At 35.9% G+C, this 23,837-nt stretch overlaps 3 non-coding genes and 1 pseudogene across 3 annotated transcripts; 1 reads left to right on the forward strand and 3 right to left on the reverse strand.

The window, feature by feature from the left end:
- Positions 1-225: 225 nt before the first annotated feature.
- Positions 226-388, reverse strand: LOC135029292 (U1 spliceosomal RNA). The gene has a single exon (XR_010225449.1). It is a non-coding gene; the product is annotated as a U1 spliceosomal RNA (small nuclear RNA).
- Positions 389-540: 152 nt separating this feature from the next.
- On the reverse strand, positions 541-704 carry LOC135029259 (U1 spliceosomal RNA). Its single transcript, XR_010225418.1, has one exon. It is a non-coding gene; the product is annotated as a U1 spliceosomal RNA (small nuclear RNA).
- An 18,937-nt stretch (positions 705-19,641) lies between these two features.
- LOC135029317 (U1 spliceosomal RNA) lies at positions 19,642-19,804 on the forward strand. Its single transcript, XR_010225472.1, has one exon. It is a non-coding gene; the product is annotated as a U1 spliceosomal RNA (small nuclear RNA).
- A 3,252-nt stretch (positions 19,805-23,056) lies between these two features.
- LOC135029385 (U1 spliceosomal RNA) lies at positions 23,057-23,235 on the reverse strand (annotated as a pseudogene).
- Positions 23,236-23,837: the final 602 nt, after the last annotated feature.

Below are 23,837 nucleotides of genomic sequence, written 5' to 3' on the forward strand. Positions count from 1 at the left end.
ATTCAAGCTGATTTCTTACAGCAGCTTGGCACTGTAACAGCTCCAGAGCTGCTCTGTAAGGCAAGTAAAAGGGTGTGTAGTTTGCATTGTGCATTGGAAGGCACAAAGTAAGCAGACAGGAGGAGAAGTCAGGATAGTGCACAAGGGTATAAAAGGGAGGGGCTCAAGAAAAAAGAAGTGGAAACAGACAGCAAACTAGGCTGGAGAGAGACCTGAGACAAAGAGATCTGAATTATACGAGAGCCGACCAGGGGAAACACAAATTATGCAGTCAAGTTTCCCACATTTGGGGAAATCGCAGGGGCAGCACACCCAGAGTGCAATGGGTGAGCCTTGCCCTGGGAGAAACACCTTCATGATCATAGTATCTCACCTGGCAGGTAAGTAGGAGTTGGGCTTGAGCTGGGGAGGGTCGCTGCTCGGGCACCCCCCTGTCAAGTGAAGGAGATCCAACTGAGGCAGCACAAGGGAACTCTCGAAAGAAGAACAAGGCTAGAGGAAGATCTGAAACAAAGAAATCTGACTTTTACCAGAGCTGACCAGAGGAAAACACAAACACAGTCCCCCACTACCACAAATAATGCAGTCGAGTTACCCACATTTGGGGAAATCACAGGGGTCAGCATACCCAGAATGCAATGAATGAACCTCACCCTGGGAGAATAATCTTCATGACCATGGTATCTCCTATGCAAAATAAGTATGATTTGGGATAGGGCTGGGGAGGGCCGCTGCTCAGGCACATCTCTGTCAAGTAAAGGAGATTCAACTGAGGCAGCACAAGGGAACTCCAGCATCCTCTACAGACTAAGAGAAAAGGATTTACCGGTAGGTATTAAAATCCTATTTTCTCATACGACCTAGAGGATGCTGGGGTCACATTAAGAACCATGGGGTTATACCAAAGCTCTTGAACGGGTGGAAGAGTGCGTACGACTCTGCAGCACCGAATGACCCAACTTGAGGTTATCATCGGCAAGGATGCAGTGGCGTTAATGTTTCCTGGTGTCAACCTGTATTATTTCAGTAGATATTGAAATGAGGATGCATCTTGCTGCCTTTCCAATGAAGCAAGTTTAATTTAGTAATAGGTGAAAAACCATCCCTACAAAGATGTTAATCAGATACTTGGCTTTGTGGACACTTTTCAGAGAACAAATTTGTTAGCATAAAAATAAAGCCAGAAAATGAAGAGCTGTTTAATCACTCAATTGGATTTTTTTGCCAGCATATTTCTTTTTCTCTGCAAACCACTGCTAAATTGTGCTTCCTAGCTGTTTTTATAAAATCACTGAATCAAATCTAACTCTGATTACATCAGAGAAGGCCAGGTACCCTACACCATAACAGGGGTTTTTGAAATTTTGACTTGTCTACTTAAAGATCACCAAAATCTGATAACAAGGTCAATTACATCCCTGGGTGGGATTGAACCACCAACCCTTTGGTTAATAACCAATCCCACTAACCAATTGCGCCACAGAGACACTTTGCAAAAGTCCATACTGACAAAGGCTAATAAGCATTCATCTAGAACGTTTCCTAGAAAAACTTTAAAAAGTCAATAATCTGGAGAGTTTTTGTAAGATGTTTATTCCATCAACCAACGAAGAAACACATTGTTACTTTCCCATGATGAGTGAGTGCTTCAAGATCTCTTGCACTTACATGTGCAGCAGAGTACTGTAATGAAAGCATGCTGGGTTCATAACCCAGAGGTAGGCAGATTGAAACTATCCTCTGCTATATGCATTTTTTTTTTGTTAATTAAAGTAATCCAAAACTGGGATTGATATTTTTTCTCTTTTATTTTTACTTAAAGTACAATAACTTTTACCATTTTAATATGTTTTAATAGTATATTGACAGTATTGTTTTCTTTCAAAAATCCACTTAATTTTCTTTACCCGATTATTAAAATGGTAATTGACAAAAACAAACTACATTGTCACCAGAAGAGCAATACAAAATGTACAAGTGATATATTAAAATCATCTTTCCAGCTTGAATTTCAATGATGCATTGGGGCAACGATTTTGTGAGAAACATCTTCACCCTTAAATAAAGATTTTCTTAATTCCTTACCTGTGTGCTAATTAGATATCACCTTGTTTTCACATTAAACAGACTTCCACATGAGAAAGCAGCAAGGATGCAGTGGCGTTAATGTTTCCTGGTGTCAACCTGTATTATTTCAGTAGATATTGAAATGAGGATGCATCTTGCTGCCTTTCCAATGAAGCAAGTTTAATTTAGTAATAGGTGAAAAACCATCCCTACAAAGATGTTAATCCGATACTTGGCTTTGTGGACACTTTTCAGAGAACAAATTTGTTAGCATAAAAATAAAGCCAGAAAATGAAGAGCTGTTTAATCACTCAATTGGATTTTTCTGCCAGCATATTTCATTTTCTCTGCAACCCACTGCTAAATTGTGCTTCCTAGCTGTTTTTTGATAAAATCACTTAATCAAATCTAACTCTGATTACATCAGAGTAGGCCAGGTACCCTACACCATAAGAGGGGGTTTGAAATTTTGACTTGTCTACTTAAAGATCACCAAAATCTGATGACAAGGTCAATAACATCCCTGGGTGGGATTGAACCACCAACCCTTTGGTTAATAACCAAACACACTAACCGATTGCACCACAGAGACACTTTGCAAAAGTACATACTGACAAAGGCTAATAAGCATTCATCTAGAACGTTTCCTAGAAAACTTTAAAAAGTCAATAATCTGGAGAGATTTTGTAAGATGTTTCTTCCATCAACCAATGAAGAAACGCATTGGTACTTTCCCATGATGAGTGAGTGCTTCAGGATCTCTTGCACTTACATGTGCAGCAGAGTACTGCAATGGAAGCATGCTGGGCCCATAACCCAGAGGTAGGCAGATTGAAACTATCCTCTGCTATATGCATTTTTTTTTGTTAATTAAAGTAATCCAAAACTGGGATTGATATTTTTGCTCTTTTATTTTTACTTAAAGTACAATAACTTTTACCATTTTAATTTGTTTTAATAGTATATTGACAGTATTGTTTTCTTTCAAAAATCCACTTAATTTTCTTTACCCTATTATTAAAATGGTAATTGACAAAAACAAACTACATTGTCACCAGAAGAGCAATACAAAATGTACAAGTGATATATTAAAATCATCTTTCCAGCTTGAATTTCAATGATGCATTGGGGCAACGATTTTGTGAGAAACATCTTCACCCTTAAATAAAGATTTTCTTAATTCCTTACCTGTGTGCTAATTAGATATCACCTTGTTTTCACATTAAACAGACTTCCACATGAGAAAGCAGCAAGGATGCAGTGGCGTTAATGTTTCCTGGTGTCAACCTGTATTATTTCAGTAGATATTGAAATGAGGATGCATCTTGCTGCCTTTCCAATGAAGCAAGTTTAATTTAGTAATAGGTGAAAAACCATCCCTACAAAGATGTTAATCAGATACTTGGCTTTGTGGACACTTTTCAGAGAACAAATTTGTTAGCATAAAAATAAAGCCAGAAAATGAAGAGCTGTTTAATCACTCAATTGGATTTTTTTGCCAGCATATTTCTTTTTCTCTGCAAATTACTGCTAAATTGTGCTTCCTAGCTGTTTTTATAAAATCACTGAATCAAATCTAACTCTGATTACATCAGAGAAGGCCAGGTACCCTACACCATAACAGGGGTTTTTGAAATTTTGACTTGTCTACTTAAAGATCACCAAAATCTGATAACAAGGTCAATTACGTCCCAGGGTGGGATTGAACCACCAACCTTTTGGTTAATAGCCGTACACACTAACTGATTGCGCCACAGCGACACTTTGCAAAAGTACATACTGACAAAGGCTAATAAGCATTCATCTAGAACGTTTCCTAGAATAACTTTAAATAGTCAATAATCTGGAGAGTTTTTGTAAGATGTTTCTTCCATCAACCAATGAAGAAACACATTGGTACTTTCCCATGATGAGTGAGTGCTTCAGGATCTCTTGCAATTACATGTGCAGCAGAGTACTGTAATGGAAGCTCGCTGGGTCCATAACCCAGAGGTAGGCAGATTGAAACTATCCTCTGCTATATGCATTTTTTTTTGTTAATTAAAGTAAACCAAAACTGGGATTGATATTTTTGCTCTTTTATTTTTACTTAAAGTACAATAACTTTTACCATTTTAATTTGTTTTAATAGTATATTGACAGTATTGTTTTCTTTCAAAAATCCACTTAATTTTCTTTACCCGATTATTAAAATGGTAATTGACAAAAACAAACTACATTGTCACCAGAAGAGCAATACAAAATGTACAAGTGATATATTAAAATCATCTTTCCAGCTTGGATTTCAATGATGCATTGGGGCAACGATTTTGTGAGAAACATCTTCACCCTTAAATAAAGATTTTCTTAATTCCTTACCTGTGTGCTAATTAGATATCACCTTGTTTTCACATTAAACAGACTTCCACATGAGAAAACAGCAAAGATGCAGTGGCGTTAATGTTTCATGGTGTCAACCTGTATTATTTCCGTAGATATTGAAATGAGGATGCATCTTGCTGCCTTTCCAATGAAGCAAGTTTAATTTAGTAATAGGTGAAAAACCATCCCTACAAAGATGTTAATCAGATACTTGGCTTTGTGGACACTTTTCAGAGAACAAATTTGTTATCATAAAAATAAAGCCAGAAAATGAAGAGCTGTTTAATCACTCAATTGTATTTTTCTGCCAGCATTTTTCTTTTTCTCTGCAACCCACTGCTAAATTGTGCTTCCTAGCTGTTTTTTTATAAAATCACTTAATCAAATCTAACTCTGATTACATCAGAGAAGGCCAGGTACCCTACACCATAAGAGGGGGTTTGCAATTTTGACTTGTCTACTTAAATATCACCAAAATCTGAACACAAGGTCAATTACGTCCCTGGGTGGGATTGAACCACCAACCTTTTGATTAACAGCTGAACACACTAACCGATTGCGCCACAGAGACACTTTGCAAAAAGAATATACTGACAAAGACTAATAAGCATTCATCTAGAACGTTTCCTAGAAAAACTTTAAAAAGTCAATAATCTGGAGAGTTTTTGTAAGATGTTTCTTCCAGCAACCAATGAAGAAACACATTGGTACTTTCGCATGATGAGTGAGTGCTTCAGGATCTCTTGCACTTACATGTGCAGCAGAGTACTGCAATGGAAGCATGCTGGGCCCATAACCCAGAGGTAGGCAGATTGAAACTATCCTTTGCTATATGCATTTTTTTTTGTTCATTAAAGTAATCCAAAACTGGGATTGATATTTTAGCTTTTATTTTTACTTAAAGTACAATAACTTTTACCATTTTAATTTGTTTTAATAGTATATTGACAGTATTGTTTTCTTTCAAAAATCCACTTAATTTTCTTTACCCTATTATTAAAATGGTAATTGACAAAAACAAACTACATTGTCACCAGAAGAGCAATACAAAATGTACAAGTGATATATTAAAATCATCTTTCCAGCTTGAATTTCAATGATGCATTGGGGCAATGATTTTGTGAGAAACATCTTTACCCTTAAATAAAGATTTTCTTAATTCCTTACCTGTGTGCTAATTAGATATCACCTTGTTTTCACATTAAACAGACTTCCACATGAGAAAGCAGCAAGGATGCAGTGGCGTTAATGTTTCCTGGTGTCAACCTGTATTATTTCAGTAGATATTGAAATGAGGATGCATCTTGCTGCCTTTCCAATGAAGCAAGTTTAATTTAGTAATAGGTGAAAAACCATCCCTACAAATATGTTAATCAGATACTTGGCTTTGTGGACACTTTTCAGAGAACAAATTTGTTATCATAAAAATAAAGCCAGAAAATGAAGAGCTGTTTAATCACTCAATTGTATTTTTCTGCCAGCATTTTTCTTTTTCTCTGCAACCCACTGCTAAATTGTGCTTCCTAGCTGTTTTTTTATAAAATCACTTAATCAAATCTAACTCTGATTACATCAGAGAAGGCCAGGTACCCTACACCATAAGAGGGGGTTTGCAATTTTGACTCGTCTACTTTAATATCACCAAAATCTGATCACAAGGTCAATTACGTCCCTGGGTGGGATTGAACCACCAACCTTTTGATTAATAGCTGAACACACTAACCGATTGCGCCACAGAGACACTTTGCAAAAAGAATATACTGACAAAGACTAATAAGCATTCATCTAGAACGTTTCCTAGAAAAACTTTAAAAAGTCAATAATCTGGAGAGTTTTTGTAAGATGTTTCTTCCAGCAACCAATGAAGAAACACATTGGTACTTTCGCATGATGAGTGAGTGCTTCAGGATCTCTTGCACTTACATGTGCAGCAGAGTACTGCAATGGAAGCATGCTGGGCCCATAACCCAGAGGTAGGCAGATTGAAACTATCCTTTGCTATATGCATTTTTTTTTTGTTCATTAAAGTAATCCAAAACTGGGATTGATATTTTAGCTTTTATTTTTACTTAAAGTACAATAACTTTTACCATTTTAATTTGTTTTAATAGTATATTGACAGTATTGTTTTCTTTCAAAAATCCACTTAATTTTCTTTACCCTATTATTAAAATGGTAATTGACAAAAACAAACTACATTGTCACCAGAAGAGCAATACAAAATGTACAAGTGATATATTAAAATCATCTTTACAGCTTGAATTTCAATGATGCATTGGGGCAATGATTTTGTGAGAAACATCTTTACCCTTAAATAAAGATTTTCTTAATTCCTTACCTGTGTGCTAATTAGATATCACCTTGTTTTCACATTAAACAGACTTCCACATGAGAAAGCAGCAAGGATGCAGTGGCGTTAATGTTTCCTGGTGTCAACCTGTATTATTTCAGTAGATATTGAAATGAGGATGCATCTTGCTGCCTTTCCAATGAAGCAAGTTTAATTTAGTAATAGGTGAAAAACCATCCCTACAAATATGTTAATCAGATACTTGGCTTTGTGGACACTTTTCAGAGAACAAATTAGTTAGCATAAAAATAAAGCAAGAAAATGAAGAGCTGTTTAATCACTCAATTGGATTTTTCTGCCAGCATATTTCTTTTTCTCTGCAACCCACTGCTAAATTGTGCTTCCTAGCTGTTTTTATAAAATCACTGAATCAAATCTAACTCTGATTACATCAGAGAAGGCCAGGTACCCTACACCATAACAGGGGGTTTGAAATTTTGACTTGTCTGCTTAAAGATCACCAAAATCTGATAACAAGGTCAATTAAGTCCCTGGGTGGGATTGAACCACCAACCTTTTGGTTAATAGCCTTACACACTAACTGATTGCGCCACAGCGACACTTTGCAAAAGTACTTACTGACAAAGGCTAATAAGCATTCATCTAGAACGATTCCTAGAAACATTTTAAAAAGTCAATAATGTGGAGAGTTTTTGTAAGATGTTTCTTCCATCAACCAATGAAGAAACACATTGGTACTTTCCCATGATGAGTGAGTGCTTCAGGATCTCTTGCACTTACATGTGCAGCAGAGTACTGTAATGGAAGCATGCTGGGTCCATAACCCAGAGGTAGGCAGATTGAAACTATCCTCTGCTATATGCATTTTTTTTTGTTCATTAAAGTAATCCAAAACTGGGATTGATATTTTAGCTTTTATTTTTACTTAAAGTACAATAACTTTTACCATTTTAATTTGTTTTAATAGTATATTGACAGTATTGTTTTCTTTCAAAAATCCAATTAATTTTCTTTACCCGATTATTAAAATGGTAACTGACAAAAACAAACTACATTGTCACCAGAAGAGCAATACAAAATGTACAAGTGATATATTAAAATCATCTTTCCAGCTTGAATTTCAATGATGCATTGGGGCAACGATTTTGTGAGAAACATCTTCACCCTTAAATAAAGATTTTCTTAATTCCTTACCTGTGTGCTAATTAGATATCACCTTGTTTTCACATTAAACAGACTTCCACATGAGAAAGCAGCAAGGATGCAGTGGCGTTAATGTTTCCTGGTGTCAACCTGTATTATTTCAGTAGATATTGAAATGAGGATGCATCTTGCTGCCTTTCCAATGAAGCAAGTTTAATTTAGTAATAGGTGAAAAACCATCCCTACAAAGGTGTTAATCAGAGACTTGGCTTTGTGGACACTTTTCAGAGAACAAATTTGTTAGCATAAAAATAAAGCCAGAAAATGAAGAGCTGTTTAATCACTCAATTGGATTTTTTTGATAGCATATTTCTTTTTCTCTGCAACCCACTGCTAAATTGTGCTTCCTAGCTGTTTTTATAAAATCACTGAATCAAATCTAACTCTGATTACATCAGAGAAGGCCAGGTACCCTACACCATAACAGGGGTTTTCGAAATTTTGACTTGTCTACTTAAAGATCAACAAAATCTGATAACAAGGTCAATTATGTCCCTGGGTGGGATTGAACCACCAACCTTTTGGTTAATAGCTGTACACACTAACTGATTGCGCCACAGCGACACTTTGCAAAAGTACATACTGACAAAGGCTAATAAGCATTCATCTAGAACGTTTCCTATAAAAACTTTAAATAGTCAATAATCTGGAGAGTTTTTGTAAGATGTTTCTTCCATCAACCAATGAAGAAACACATTGGTACTTTCCCATGATGAGTGAGTGCTTCAGGATCTCTTGCACTTACATGTGCAGCAGAGTACTGTTATGAAAGCATGCTGGGTCCATAACCCAGAGGTAGGCAGATTGAAACTATCCTCTGCTATATGCATTTTTTTTTTGTTAATTAAAGTAATCCAAAACTGGGATTGATATTTTTGCTCTTTTATTTTTACTTAAAGTACAATAACTTTTACCATTTTAATTTGTTTTAATAGTATATTGACAGTATTGTTTTCTTTCAAAAATCCAATTAATTTTCTTTACCCGATTATTAAAATGGTAATTGACAAAAACAAACTACATTGTCACCAGAAGAGCAATACAAAATGTACAAGTGATATATTAAAATCATCTTTCCAGCTTGAATTTCAATGATGCATTGGGGCAACGATTTTGTGAGAAACATCTTCACCCTTAAATAAAGATTTTCTTAATTCCTTACCTGTGTGCTAATTAGATATCACTTTGTTTTCACATTAAACAGACTTCCACATGAGAAAACAGCAAAGATGCAGTGGCGTTAATGTTTCCTGGTGTCAACCTGTATTATTTCCGTAGATATTGAAATGAGGATGCATCTTGCTGCCTTTCCAATGAAGCAAGTTTAATTTAGTAATAGGTGAAAAACCATCCCTACAAAGATGTTAATCAGATACTTGGCTTTGTGGACACTTTTCAGAGAACAAATTTGTTATCATAAAAATAAAGCCAGAAAATGAAGAGCTGTTTAATCACTCAATTGGATTTTTCTGCCAGCATTTTTCTTTTTCTCTGCAACCCACTGCTAAATTGTGCTTCCTAGCTGTTTTTTTATAAAATCACTTAATCAAATCTAACTCTGATTACATCAGAGAAGGCCAGGTACCCTACACCATAAGAGGGGGTTTGCAATTTTGACTCGTCTACTTAAATATCACCAAAATCTGATCACAAGGTCAATTACGTCCCTGGGTGGGATTGAACCACCAACCTTTTGATTAATAGCTGAACACACTAACCGATTGCGCCACAGAGACACTTTGCAAAAAGAATATACTGACAAAGACTAATAAGCATTCATCTAGAACGTTTCCTAGAAAAACTTTAAAAAGTCAATAATCTGGAGAGTTTTTGTAAGATGTTTCTTCCAGCAACCAATGAAGAAACACATTGGTACTTTCGCATGATGAGTGAGTGCTTCAGGATCTCTTGCACTTACATGTGCAGCAGAGTACTGCAATGGAAGCATGCTGGGCCCATAACCCAGAGGTAGGCAGATTGAAACTATCCTTTGCTATATGCATTTTTTTTTTGTTCATTAAAGTAATCCAAAACTGGGATTGATATTTTAGCTTTTATTTTTACTTAAAGTACAATAACTTTTACCATTTTAATTTGTTTTAATAGTATATTGACAGTATTGTTTTCTTTCAAAAATCCACTTAATTTTCTTTACCCTATTATTAAAATGGTAATTGACAAAAACAAACTACATTGTCACCAGAAGAGCAATACAAAATGTACAAGTGATATATTAAAATCATCTTTACAGCTTGAATTTCAATGATGCATTGGGGCAATGATTTTGTGAGAAACATCTTTACCCTTAAATAAAGATTTTCTTAATTCCTTACCTGTGTGCTAATTAGATATCACCTTGTTTTCACATTAAACAGACTTCCACATGAGAAAGCAGCAAGGATGCAGTGGCGTTAATGTTTCCTGGTGTCAACCTGTATTATTTCAGTAGATATTGAAATGAGGATGCATCTTGCTGCCTTTCCAATGAAGCAAGTTTAATTTAGTAATAGGTGAAAAACCATCCCTACAAATATGTTAATCAGATACTTGGCTTTGTGGACACTTTTCAGAGAACAAATTAGTTAGCATAAAAATAAAGCAAGAAAATGAAGAGCTGTTTAATCACTCAATTGGATTTTTCTGCCAGCATATTTCTTTTTCTCTGCAACCCACTGCTAAATTGTGCTTCCTAGCTGTTTTTATAAAATCACTGAATCAAATCTAACTCTGATTACATCAGAGAAGGCCAGGTACCCTACACCATAACAGGGGGTTTGAAATTTTGACTTGTCTGCTTAAAGATCACCAAAATCTGATAACAAGGTCAATTAAGTCCCTGGGTGGGATTGAACCACCAACCTTTTGGTTAATAGCCTTACACACTAACTGATTGCGCCACAGCGACACTTTGCAAAAGTACTTACTGACAAAGGCTAATAAGCATTCATCTAGAACGATTCCTAGAAACATTTTAAAAAGTCAATAATGTGGAGAGTTTTTGTAAGATGTTTCTTCCATCAACCAATGAAGAAACACATTGGTACTTTCCCATGATGAGTGAGTGCTTCAGGATCTCTTGCACTTACATGTGCAGCAGAGTACTGTAATGGAAGCATGCTGGGTCCATAACCCAGAGGTAGGCAGATTGAAACTATCCTCTGCTATATGCATTTTTTTTTGTTCATTAAAGTAATCCAAAACTGGGATTGATATTTTAGCTTTTATTTTTACTTAAAGTACAATAACTTTTACCATTTTAATTTGTTTTAATAGTATATTGACAGTATTGTTTTCTTTCAAAAATCCAATTAATTTTCTTTACCCGATTATTAAAATGGTAACTGACAAAAACAAACTACATTGTCACCAGAAGAGCAATACAAAATGTACAAGTGATATATTAAAATCATCTTTCCAGCTTGAATTTCAATGATGCATTGGGGCAACGATTTTGTGAGAAACATCTTCACCCTTAAATAAAGATTTTCTTAATTCCTTACCTGTGTGCTAATTAGATATCACCTTGTTTTCACATTAAACAGACTTCCACATGAGAAAGCAGCAAGGATGCAGTGGCGTTAATGTTTCCTGGTGTCAACCTGTATTATTTCAGTAGATATTGAAATGAGGATGCATCTTGCTGCCTTTCCAATGAAGCAAGTTTAATTTAGTAATAGGTGAAAAACCATCCCTACAAAGGTGTTAATCAGAGACTTGGCTTTGTGGACACTTTTCAGAGAACAAATTTGTTAGCATAAAAATAAAGCCAGAAAATGAAGAGCTGTTTAATCACTCAATTGGATTTTTTTGATAGCATATTTCTTTTTCTCTGCAACCCACTGCTAAATTGTGCTTCCTAGCTGTTTTTATAAAATCACTGAATCAAATCTAACTCTGATTACATCAGAGAAGGCCAGGTACCCTACACCATAACAGGGGTTTTCGAAATTTTGACTTGTCTACTTAAAGATCAACAAAATCTGATAACAAGGTCAATTATGTCCCTGGGTGGGATTGAACCACCAACCTTTTGGTTAATAGCTGTACACACTAACTGATTGCGCCACAGCGACACTTTGCAAAAGTACATACTGACAAAGGCTAATAAGCATTCATCTAGAACGTTTCCTATAAAAACTTTAAATAGTCAATAATCTGGAGAGTTTTTGTAAGATGTTTCTTCCATCAACCAATGAAGAAACACATTGGTACTTTCCCATGATGAGTGAGTGCTTCAGGATCTCTTGCACTTACATGTGCAGCAGAGTACTGTTATGAAAGCATGCTGGGTCCATAACCCAGAGGTAGGCAGATTGAAACTATCCTCTGCTATATGCATTTTTTTTTTGTTAATTAAAGTAATCCAAAACTGGGATTGATATTTTTGCTCTTTTATTTTTACTTAAAGTACAATAACTTTTACCATTTTAATTTGTTTTAATAGTATATTGACAGTATTGTTTTCTTTCAAAAATCCAATTAATTTTCTTTACCCGATTATTAAAATGGTAATTGACAAAAACAAACTACATTGTCACCAGAAGAGCAATACAAAATGTACAAGTGATATATTAAAATCATCTTTCCAGCTTGAATTTCAATGATGCATTGGGGCAACGATTTTGTGAGAAACATCTTCACCCTTAAATAAAGATTTTCTTAATTCCTTACCTGTGTGCTAATTAGATATCACTTTGTTTTCACATTAAACAGACTTCCACATGAGAAAACAGCAAAGATGCAGTGGCGTTAATGTTTCCTGGTGTCAACCTGTATTATTTCCGTAGATATTGAAATGAGGATGCATCTTGCTGCCTTTCCAATGAAGCAAGTTTAATTTAGTAATAGGTGAAAAACCATCCCTACAAAGATGTTAATCAGATACTTGGCTTTGTGGACACTTTTCAGAGAACAAATTTGTTATCATAAAAATAAAGCCAGAAAATGAAGAGCTGTTTAATCACTCAATTGGATTTTTCTGCCAGCATTTTTCTTTTTCTCTGCAACCCACTGCTAAATTGTGCTTCCTAGCTGTTTTTTTTATAAAATCACTTAATCAAATCTAACTCTGATTACATCAGAGAAGGCCAGGTACCCTACACCATAAGAGGGGTTTTGCAATTTTGACTTGTCTACTTAAATATTACCAAAATCTGATCACAATGTCAATTACGTCCCTGGGTGGGATTGAACCACCAACCTTCTGATTAATAGCTGAACACACTAACCGATTGCGCCACAGAGACACTTTGCAAAAAGTACATACTGACAAAGACTAATAAGCATTCATCTAGAACGTTTCCTAGAAAAACTTTAAAAAGTCAATAATCTGGAGAGTTTTTGTAAGATGTTTCTTCCAGCAACCAATGAAGAAACACATTGGTACTTTCGCATGATGAGTGAGTGCTTCAGGATCTCTTGCACTTACATGTGCAGCAGAGTACTGCACTGGAAGCATGCTGGGCCCATAACCCAGAGGTAGGCAGATTGAAACTATCCTTTGCTATATGCATTTTTTTTTTGTTCATTAAAGTAATCCAAAACTGGGATTGATATTTTAGCTTTTATTTTTACTTAAAGTACAATAACTTTTACCATTTTAATTTGTTTTAATAGTATATTGACAGTATTGTTTTCTTTCAAAAATCCAATTAATTTTCTTTACCCGATTTTTAAAATGGTAATTGACAAAAACAAACTACATTGTCACCAGAAGAGCAATACAAAATGTACAAGTGATATATTAAAATCATCTTTCCAGCTTGAATTTCAATGATGCATTGGGGCAACGATTTTGTGAGAAACATCTTCACCCTTAAATAAAGATTTTCTTAATTCCTTACCTGTGTGCTAATTAGATATCACCTTGTTTTCACATTAAACAGACTTCCACATGAGAAAACAGCAAAGATGCAGTGGCGTTAATGTTTCCTGGTGTCAACCTGTATTATTTCCGTAGATATTGAAATGAGGATGCATCTTGCTGCCTTTCCAATGAAGCAAGTTTAATTTAGTAATAGGTGAAAAACCATCCCTACAAAAATGTTAATCAGATACTTGGCTTTGTGGACACTTTTCAGAGAACAAATTTGTTATCATAAAAATAAAGCCAGAAAATGAAGAGCTGTTTAATCACTCAATTGGATTTTTCTGCCAGCATTTTTCTTTTTCTCTGCAACCCACTGCTAAATTGTGCTTCCTAGCTGTTTTTTTATAAAATCACTTAATCAAATCTAACTCTGATTACATCAGAGAAGGCCAGGTACCCTACACCATAAGAGGGGGTTTGCAATTTTGACTTGTCTACTTAAATATCACCAAAATCTGATCACAAGGTCAATTATGTCCCTGGGTGGGATTGAACCACCAACTTTTTGATTAATAGCTGAACACACTAACCAATTGCGCCACAGAGACACTTTGCAAAAAGTGCATACTGACAAAGACTAATAAGCATTCATCTAGAACGTTTCCTAAAAAAACTTTAAAAAGTCAATAATCTGGAGAGTTTTTGTAAGATGTTTCTTCCAGCAACCAACGAAGAAACACATTGGTACTTTCGCATGATGAGTGAGTGCTTCAGGATCTCTTGCACTTACATGTGCAGCAGAGTACTGCAATGGAAGCATGCTGGGCCCATAACCCAGAGGTAGGCAGATTGAAACTATCCTTTGCTATATGCATTTTTTTTTGTTCATTAAAGTAATCCAAAACTGGGATTGATATTTTAGCTTTTATTTTTACTTAAAGTACAATAACTTTTACCATTTTAATTTGTTTTAATAGTATATTGACAGTATTGTTTTCTTTCAAAAATCCAATTAATTTTCTTTACCCGATTATTAAAATGGTAATTGACAAAAACAAACTACATTGTCACCAGAAGAGCAATACAAAATGTACAAGTGATATATTAAAATCATCTTTCCAGCTTGAATTTCAATGATGCATTGGGGCAACGATTTTGTGAGAAACATCTTCACCCTTAAATAAAGATTTTCTTAATTCTTTACCTGTGTGCTAATTAGATATCACCTTGTTTTCACATTAAACAGACTTCCACATGAGAAAACAGCAAAGATGCAGTGGTGTTAATGTTTCCTGGTGTCAACCTGTATTATTTCTGTAGATATTGAAATGAGGATGCATCTTGCTGCCTTTTTAATGAAGCAAGTTTAATTTAGTAATAGGTGAAAAACCATCCCTACAAAGATGTTAATCAGATACTTGGCTTTGTGGACACTTTTCAGAGAACAAATTTGTTATCATAAAAATAAAGCCAGAAAATGAAGAGCTGTTTAATCACTCAATTGGATTTTTCTGCCAGCATTTTTCTTTTTCTCTGCAACCCACTGCTAAATTGTGCTTCCTAGCTGTTTTTTTTATAAAATCACTTAATCAAATCTAACTCTGATTACATCAGAGAAGGCCAGGTACCCTACACCATAAGAGAGGGTTTGCAATTTTGACTTGTCTACTTAAATATCACCAAAATCTGATCACAAGGTCAATTACGTCCCTGGGTGGGATTGAACCACCAACCTTTTGATTAATAGCTGAACACACTAACAGATTGCGCCACAGAGACACTTTGCAAAAAGTCCATACTGACAAAGACTAATAAGCATTCATCTAGAACGTTTCCTAGAAAAACTTTAAAAAGTCAATAATCTGGAGAGTTTTTGTAAGATGTTTCTTCCAGCAACCAATGAAGAAACACATTGGTACTTTCGCATGATGAGTGAGTGCTTCAGGATCTCTTGCACTTAAATGTGCAGCAGAGTACTGCAATGGAAGCATGCTGGGCCCATAACCCAGAGGTAGGCAGATTGAAACTATCCTTTGCTATATGCATTTTTTTTTGTTCATTAAAGTAATCCAAAACTGGGATTGATATTTTAGCTTTTATTTTTACTTAAAGTACAATAACTTTTACCATTTTAATTTGTTTTAATAGTATATTGACAGTATTGTTTTCTTTCAAAAATCCACTTAATTTTCTTTACCCTATTATTAAAATGGTAATTGACAAAAACAAACTACATTGTCACCAGAAGAGCAATACAAAATGTACAAGTGATACATTAAAATCATCTTTCCAGCTTGAATTTCAATGATGCATTGGGGCAACGATTATGTGAGAAACATCTTCACCCTTAAATAAAGATTTTCTTAATTCCTTACCTGTGTGCTAATTAGATATCACCTTGTTTTCACATTAAACAGACTTCCACATGAGAAAGCAGCAAGGATGCAGTGGCGTTAATGTTTCCTGGTGTCAACCTGTATTATTTCAGTAGATATTGAAATGAGGATGCATCTTGCTGCCTTTCCAATGAAGCAAGTTTAATTTAGTAATAGATGAAAAACCATCCCTACAAATATGTTAATCAGATACTTGGCTTTGTGGACACTTTTCAGAGAACAAATTAGTTAGCATAAAAATAAAGCCAGAAAATGAAGAGCTGTTTAATCACTCAATTGGATTTTTCTGCCAGCATATTTCTTTTTCTCTGCAACCCACTGCTAAATTGTGCTTCCTAGCTGTTTTTATAAAATCACTGAATCAAATCTAACTACATCAGAGAAGGCCAGGTACCCTACACCATAACAGGGGGTTTGAAATTTTGACTTGTCTACTTAAAGATCACCAAAATCTGATAACAAGGTCAATTAAGTCCCTGGGTGGGATTGAACCACCAACCTTTTGGTTAATAGCCTTACACACTAACTGATTGCGCCACAGCGACACTTTGCAAAAGTACATACTGACAAAGGCTAATAAGCATTCATCTAGAACGATTCCTAGAAACATTTTAAAAAGTCAATAATGTGGAGAGTTTTTGTAAGATGTTTCTTCCATCAACCAATGAAGAAACACATTGGTACTTTCCCATGATGAGTGAGTGCTTCAGGATCTTTTGCACTTACATGTGCAGCAGAGTACTGTAATGGAAGCATGCTGGGTCCATAACCCAGAGGTAGGCAGATTGAAACTATCCTCTGCTATATGCATTTTTTTTTTGTTAATTAACGTAATCCAAAACTGGGATTGATATTTTTGCTCTTTTATTTTTACTTAAAGTACAATAACTTTTACCATTTTAATTTGTTTTAATAGTATATTGACAGTATTGTTTTCTTTCAAAAATCCACTTAATTTTCTTTACCCGATTATTAAAATGGTAATTGACAAAAACAAACTACATTGTCACCAGAAGAGCAATACAAAATGTACAAGTGATATATTAAAATCATCTTTCCAGCTTGAATTTCAATGATGCATTGGGGCAACGATTTTGTGAGAAACATCTTCACCCTTAAATAAAGATTTTCTTAATTCCTTACCTGTGTGCTAATTAGATATCACCTTGTTTTCACATTAAACAGACTTCCACATGAGAAAACAGTAAAGATGCAGTGGCGTTAATGTTTCCTGGTGTCAACCTGTATTATTTCCGTAGATATTGAAATGAGGATGCATCTTGCTGCCTTTCCAATGAAGCAAGTTTAATTTAGTAATAGGTGAAAAACCATCCCTACAAAGATGTTAATCAGAGACTTGGCTTTGTGGACACTTTTCAGAGAACAAATTTGTTAGCATAAAAATAAAGCCAGAAAATGAAGAGCTGTTTAATCACTCAATTGGATTTTTTTGCCAGCATATTTCTTTTTCTCTGCAACTCACTGCTAAATTGTGCTTCCTAGCTGTTTTTATAAAATCACTAAATCAAATCTAACTCTGATTACATCAGAGAAGGCCAGGTACCCTACACCATAACAGGGGGTTTGAAATTTTGACTTGTCTACTTAAAGATCACCAAAATCTGATAACAAGGTCAATTAAGTCCCTGGGTGGGATTGAACCACCAACCTTTTAGTTAATAACCATACACACAGACTGATTGCGCCACAGCGACACTTTGCAAAAGTACATACTGACAAATGCTAATAAGCATTCATCTAGAACGTTTCCTAGAAACATTTTAAAAAGTCAATAATGTGGAGAGTTTTTGTAAGATGTTTCTTCCATCAACCAATAAAGAAACACATTGGAACTTTCCCATGATAAGTGAGTGCTTCAGGACCTCTTGCACTTACATGTGCAGCAGAGTACTGTAATGGAAGCATGCTGGGACCATAACCCAGAGGTAGGCAGATTGAAACTATCCTCTGCTATATGCATTTTTTTTTGTTAATTAAAGTAATCCAAAACTGGGATTGATATTTTTGCTCTTTTATTTTTACTTAAAGTACAATAACTTTTACCATTTTAATTTGTTTTAATAGTATATTGACAGTATTGTTTTCTTTCAAAAATCCAATTAATTTTCTTTACCCAATTATTAAAATGGTAATTGACAAAAACAAACTACATTGTCACCAGAAGAGCAATACAAAATGTACAAGTGATATATTAAAATCATCTTTCCAGCTTGAATTTCAATGATGCATTGGGGCAACGATTTTGTGAGAAACATCTTCACCCTTTAATAAAGATTTTCTTAATTCCTTACCTGTGTGCTAATTAGATATCACCTTGTTTTCACATTAAACAGACTTCCACATGAGAAAGCAGCAAGGATGCAGTGGCGTTAATGTTTCCTGGTGTCAACCTGTATTATTTCAGTAGATATTGAAATGAGGATGCATCTTGCTGCCTTTCCAATGAAGCAAGTTTAATTTAGTAATAGGTGAAAAACCATCCAAGAGCTGTTTAATCACTCAATTGGATTTTTTTGCCAGCATATTTCTTTTTCTCTGCAACCCACTGCTAAATTGTGCTTCCTAGCTGTTTTTATAAAATCACTGAATCAAATCTAACTCTGATTACATCAGAGAAGTCTAAATACCTAACACCATAACAGGGGGTTTGAAATTTTGACTTGTCTACTTAAAGATCACCAAAATCTGATAACAAAGTCAATTACATCCCTGGGTGGGATTGAACCACCAACCTTTTGGTTAATAGCCATACACACTAACTGATTGCGCCACAGCGACACTTTGCAAAATTACATACTGACAAAGGCTAATAAACAATCATCTAGAACGTTTCCTAGAAAAACTTTAAAAAGTCAATAATCTGGAGTGTTTTTGTAAGATGTTTCTGCCATCAACCAATGAAGAAACACATTGGTACTTTCCCATGATGAGTGAGTGCTTCAGGATCTCTTGCACTTACATGTGCAGCAGAGTACTGCAATGGAAGCATGCTGGGCCCATAACCCAGAGGTAGAAAGATTGAAACTATCCTCTGCTATATGCATTTTTTTTGTTAATTAAAGTAATCCAAAACTGGGATTGATATTTTTGCTCTTTTATTTTTACTTAAAGTACAATAACTTTTACCATTTTAATTTGTTTTAATAGTATATTGACAGTATTGTTTTCTTTCAAAAATTCACTTAATTTTCTTTTCTGTGTGCTAATTAGATATCACCTTGTTTTCACATTAAATAGACTTCCACATGAGAAAGCAGCAAGGATGCAGTGGCGTTAATGTTTCCTGGTGGTAGTGGGGTACTGTGTTTGTGCTTTCCTCTGGTCAGCTCTGGTAAAAGTCAGATTTCTTTGTCTCAGATCTTCCTCTAGCCTTGTTCTTCTTTCGAGAGTTCCCTTGTGCTGCCTCAGTTGGATCTCCTTCACTTGACAGGGGGGTACCCGAGCAGCGACCCTCCCCAGCACTAGCCCAACTCCTACTTACCTGCCAGGTGAGATACTATGATCAGGAAGGTGCTTCTCCCAGGGAAAGGCTCACCCATTGCACTCTGGGTGTGCTGCTCCTGCGATTTCCCCAAATGTGGGAAACTTGACTGCATAATTTGTGTTTCCCCTGGTCGGCTCTCGTATAATTCAGATCTCTTTGTCTCAGGTCTCTCTCCAGCCTAGTTTGCTGTCTGTTTCCACTTCTCTTTTCTTAAACCGCTCCCTTCTATGCCCTTGTGCACCTTAATTAAATCTAACTCTGATTACGTCAGAGAAGGCCAGGTACCCTACACCATAAGAGGGGGTTTGAAATTTTGACTTGTCTACTTAAAGATCACCAAAATCTGATCACAAGGTCAATTACATCACTGGGTGGGAACCTTTTGGTTAATAGCCCATGTAAGTGCAAGAGATCCTGAAGCACTCACTCATCATGGGAATGTACCAATGTGTTTCTTACAAAAATTCTCCAGATTATTGACTTTTTAAAGTTTTTCTAGGAAACGTTCTAGATGAATGCTTATTAGCCTTTGTCAGTATGTACTTTTGCAAAGTGTCGCTGTGGCGCAATCAGTTAGTGTGTATGGCTATTAACCTAAAGGTTGGTGATTCAATCCCACCCAGGGACGTAATAGACCTTGTTATCAGATTTTGGTGATCTTTAAGTAGACAAGTCAAAATTTCAAACCCCCTCTTATGGTGTAGGGTACCCGGCCTTCTCTGATGTAATCAGAATTAGATTTGATTAAGTGATTTTATAAAAAACAGCTAGGAAGCACAATTTAGCAGTGGGTTGCAGAGAAAAAAAATTATGCTGGCAGAAAAGTCCAATTGAGTGATTAAACAGCTCTTCATTTTCTGATTTTATGTTTATGCTAACAAATTTGCTCTCTGAAAAGTGTCCACAAAGCCAAGTCTCTGATTAACACCTTTGTAGGAATGGTTTTTCACCTATTACTGAATTAAACTTGCTTCATTGGAAAGGCAGCAAGATGCATCCTCATTTCAATGTCTACTGAAATAATACAGGTTGACACCAGGAAACATAAACGTCACTGCATCCTTGCTGCTTCCTCATGGGGAAGTCTGTTTAATGTGAAAACAAGGTGATATCTAATCAGCACACAGGTAAGGAATTAAGAAAATCTTTCTTTATGGGTGAAGATGTTTCTCACAAAATTGTTGCACCAAGGCATCATTGAAATTCAAGCTGGAAAGATGATTTTAATATATCACTTGTACATTTTGTACTGCTCTTCTGGTGACAATGTAGATTGTTTTTGTCAATTACCATTTTAATAATCGGGTAAAGAAAATTAATTGGATTTTTGAAAGAAAACAATACTGTCAATATACTATTAAAACAAATTAAAATGGTAAAAGTTATTGTACTTTAAGTAAAAATAAAAGAGCAAAAATATCAATCCCAGTTTTGGATTACTTTAATTAATAAAAACAATGCATATAGCAGAGGATAGTTTCAATCTGCCTACCTCTGGGTTATGGACCCAGCATGCTTCCATTACAGTACTCTGCTGCACATGTAAGTGCAAGAGATCCTGAAGCACTCACTCATCATAGGAAAGTACCAATGTGTTTCTTCATTGGTTGATGGAAGAAACATCTTACAAAAACTCTCCACATTATTGACTTTTTAAAATGTTTCTAGGAAACGTTCTAGATGAATGCTTATTAGCCTTTGTCAGTATGTACTTTTGAAAAGTGTCGCTGTGGCGCAATCAGTTAGTGTATAAGGCTATTAACCAAAAGGTTGGTGGTTCATTCCCACCCAGGGACCTAATTGACCTTGTTATCAGATTTCGGTGATCTTTAAGTAGACAAGTCAAAATTTCAAACCCCCTCTTATGGTGTAGGGTACCTGGCCTTCTCTGATGTAATCAGAGTTAGATTTGATTAAGTGATTTTATAAAAAAAACAGCTAGGAAGCACAATTTAGCAGTGGGTTGCAGAGAAAAAGAAAAATGCTGGCAGAAAAATCCAATTGAGTGATTAAACAGCTCTTCATTTTCTGGCTTTATTTTTATGCTAACAAATTTGTTCTCTGAAAAGTGTCCACAAAGCCAAGTCTCTGATTAACACCTTTGTAGGGATGGTTTTTAACCTATTACTAAATTAAACTTGCTTCATTGGAAAGGCAGCAAGATGCATCCTCATTTCAATGTCTACTGAAATAATACAGGTTGACACCAGGAAACATTAACGCCACTGCATCCTTGCTGCTTTCTCATGTGAAAGTCTGTTTAATGTGAAAACAAGGTGATATCTAATTAGCACACAGGTAGGGAATTAAGAAAATCTTTATTTAAGGGTGAAGATGTTTCTCACAAAATCGTTACCTCAATGCATCATTGAAATTCAAGCTGAAAAGATGATTTTAATATATCACTTGTACATTTTGTATTGCTCTTCTGGTGAAAATGTAGTTTGTTTTTGTCAATTACCATTTTGATAATAGGGTAAAGAAAATTAAGTGGATTTTTGAAAGAAAACAATACTGTCAATATACTATTAAAACAAATTAAAACAGTAAAAGTTATTGTACTTTAAGTAAAAATAAAAGAGCCAAAATATCAATCCCAGTTTTGGATTACTTTAATTAACAAAAAAAATGCATATAGCAGAGGACAGTTGCAATCTGCCTACCTCTGGGTTATAGGCCCAGCATGCTTCCATTGTAGTCCTTTGCTGCACATGTAAGTGCAAGAGATCCTGAAGCACTCACTCATCATGGGAAAGTACCAATGTGTTTCTTCATTGGTTGATGGAAGGAACATCTTACAAAAACTCTCCAGATTATTGACTTTTTAAAGTTTTTCTAGGAAACGTTCTAGATGAATGCTTATTAACCTTTGTCAGTATGTACTTTTGCAAAGTGTCTCTGAGGCGCAAACAGTTAGCGTGTTCAGTTGTTAACCAAAAGGTTGGTGGTTCAATCCCACCTAGGGACGTAATTGACCTCGTTATCAGATTTTGGTGATCTTTAAGTAGACAAGTAAAAATTTCAAACCACCTCTTATGGTGTAGGGTACCTGGCCTTCTCTGATGTAATCAGAGTTAGATTTGATTAAGTGATTTTATAAAAAAAACAGCCACGAAGCACAATTTAGCAGTGGGTTGCAGAGAAAAAGAAATATGCTGGCAGAAAAATCCAATTGAGTGATTAAACAGCTCTTCATTTTCTGGCTTTATTTTTATGCTAACAAATTTGTGCTCTGAAAAGTGTCCACAAAGCCAAGTATCTGATTAACACCTTTGTAGGGATGGTTTTTCACCTATTATTAAATTAAACTTGCTTCATTGGAAAGGCAGCAAGTGATGTCATCCAAGCAGTGGGTCAAAGTTGGCTTCAAACCTCGTCTGCTTATGAAAAGAGAAAAGGGGTATGCAGGGCATGGCGGCCTTTTGCGGTGCTTGGATGACCCCTAGTTCGCATTAAATAATGCAGTCGAGTTTCCCACATTTGGGGAAATCACAGGGGTCAGCATACCCAGAATGCAATGAATGAACCGCACCCTGGGAGAACAGTCTTCATGACCATGGTATCTCCTATGCAAAATAAGTATGATTTGGGATAGGGCTGGGGAGGGCCGCTGCTCAGGCACATCTCTGTCAAGTAAAGGAGATTCAACTGAGGCAGCACAAGGGAACTCTCATCTGGGGACAACAACTGCAGGGAGAACACATATTTTCAGATGAACATGGGAGGGCAGAAGGCTGCCTAATACTGAAGCACCCCCAAACAACAAACCAAATGCAACAACTAGTGCAAGCATTCCTGGGGGAAGGCCTGCAGCAGATGGATTTGCATATGGCGATGTCATCCAAGCAGTGGGTCAAAGTTGGCTTCAACCCTCGTCTGCATATGAAAAGAGAAAAGGGGCGTGCAGGGCATGGCGGCCTTTTGCGGCACTTGGATGACCCCTAGTTTGCATTAAACACCTCCACCCTCCGTCGGTGTGGGGCTCATGTTGGCTATGCCCCAGCCCCTGAAGCATTCAAGCTGATTTCTTGCAGCAGCTGGGCACTGTAACAGCTCCAGAGCTGCTCTGTAAGGCAAGTAAAAGGGTGTGGGCCCTGCAGCACTACCTGTAGTTCGCATTGTGCGAGACCCCTAGTTCGCATTAAACACCCCCACCCTCCTTCGGTGTGGGGCTCATGTTGGCCA

The sequence above is a fragment of the Pseudophryne corroboree genome, unplaced genomic scaffold (genome assembly GCF_028390025.1).
Source record: "Pseudophryne corroboree isolate aPseCor3 unplaced genomic scaffold, aPseCor3.hap2 scaffold_485, whole genome shotgun sequence".
Taxonomy (NCBI): Eukaryota; Metazoa; Chordata; class Amphibia; order Anura; family Myobatrachidae; genus Pseudophryne; species Pseudophryne corroboree.